Genomic DNA, 2,055 nt, shown 5'->3' on the forward strand with positions numbered 1-2,055 from the left:
CAAAGTGTGGAAAAGAAGTAACTGTGGTGTGCTCGGCCCCAAGTAGATCCTAAGTGGATCATCTAATCGATGTACTTCCCTCTAAGGCTCAGGTAACATCCAGAGGGATGGGAAGGGATTCTGTAGAACAGCATCTCCTGGGCCACTGCACCCGGGAACTCACAGCAGGGGAGATCACCTGCGTGCAACCTGTACAAGATAGGGCCCACTAACATTCCATTGAGAATGAGGGTGGAGCTCCTGAAGCCCCACCCAGAGGAACCATGGGTAGTTAATGGTTGCTGGGAGAGAGGAAGTCATGTTCTTCAAGCGTGTAGTCATTCCTTAGAGGTCCATGTTCAAGTGAACGATCTGATGCCTGTGCTCATGAACCTTAAATGTAATGGGCCACAAAACTCATTCAACCTGTAGATGAGCTTGGGAAGGAAGAATTGGGCAGGCGAGGGGGGGAGAAATCAGTACAAATCAACTGTGATTGAATAAACACATCAATTTACACAGTTCAGCATTAGGCAGAGTTACTAAGCACTCCGGAAGATGCAGGAGTGGATGAGCGAAAATCCAGTCTTACTGATCCAAGAGTGAGCACAATTCCCTGTCTTCTTGCCAAGCAATACCCAGATGTTCGTGGCTATAGCCAGAAGTACGCCAGAAGAGCCCACCAGGAGACGAAGCTGCTGTGTGGCTTTATGCGGTTTACTTACTACCAAGGAAAGAACAAAGTCATCGCCACTCACACGCTCATCAGTCAACACCTGCAACAGCATTTGCAACATGGTATCTGAGGGTTGGCAACAGCGAGTTCTGAAAGAAACAGCGGTTGTCAGTCTTGAAGAGACCATACCTCAGGCCAGCAAGAGGGCTCAGAGAATAAAGGTGCTTACGGTCTAGCCTGAAGACAAATTTGATTCCCGTGACCCACCTGGTTGTAGAGGAGAACTGTATCCTAGAGGTTGTCCTCCGATGTCCATACGCATACCATAGTAGATGTGCAACTCCCAACACACTAAATAAACATGGTCTAAATTCTTTCAAAGAAAATGGTATGACTCGTCACGGCTCCTGTAGCACAGAATGGTGAAGAAGCTACTGTGAAGGGATGGAAGTGGGGGTACTTAGGCAGGAGGACCAGACTCTGAAACCAACCTTGGATACTGTCAAAAACAAGAAGCAGGAGATGGGGAGGGTATGAAGGAAGAAAAGAGAGCATCTCCTCCCAGCCATTATGCTTGAGCGGGAGGAGATCTCGTGGCCTATCTGCTATGCAGGGTGATTCAGGCTTGAAGACTGGATTTCTGAGGAGAGAGAGAGATTCTTTCAGTAGCTGAGAATGATGCTGGCTGGTGAGGAAGCATTTTTAGTTCTCTGAATTTAAGAAATTCTAATTGTTGTGTTACAGGAAGCTCAACCATCAGACGTCCTTCCCAACCACAGTTTAGGGCTGTGGGGTGCATTCCCACTCATCCAAGACATCACGCTGCTGCCCAGAATCCATTGAGCAATGGATCACAGATGCAGAGCTGGCTCCCTAAACCTCCTATGGCTCAATGGATGGCTAGGCAGACAAGCCATGGCTTGAGTATCTCCCATTCACAACCCTTTGCGCCCGAGAAAGTTTTCTGCAGCCCCAGGAACGAAGGAGTATGAAATAGCCACACATCTCAAACACTAATAAGAAACCACAAAGAAATGTACTTTTTAAAAAACTTTCTTTGATAGACATGTGATGTTACCATCTATTAAAGACAAAAGCAAAGTCACACACTGAGAAGGATCTCTCCACTTATTTTACGAACAGACTTACTAAGTTTCCGACTAAATGTTTGATACTACAAGATGTACATCTTCAGTGTTTTCTATATTTAGATTTCGTGGTGGTCAATATGAAACACTGGTTCATATAAATATGTAGTTCAAAAAAAAGTAGCTTTAGAGTCAGCTCATAAATTGTCAGAAATTCTATCCTCATCACAAGACAAAATCCATTGAGCAACTCTTTTTTTTTTTTTTTTTAATGGAAGTCAACAACTCCAACAGAAACTTTTATTGTTTTTT

This window comes from Mus musculus, chromosome 15 (assembly GCF_000001635.26).
Source record: "Mus musculus strain C57BL/6J chromosome 15, GRCm38.p6 C57BL/6J".
In the NCBI taxonomy this organism is placed as follows: Eukaryota; Metazoa; Chordata; class Mammalia; order Rodentia; family Muridae; genus Mus; species Mus musculus.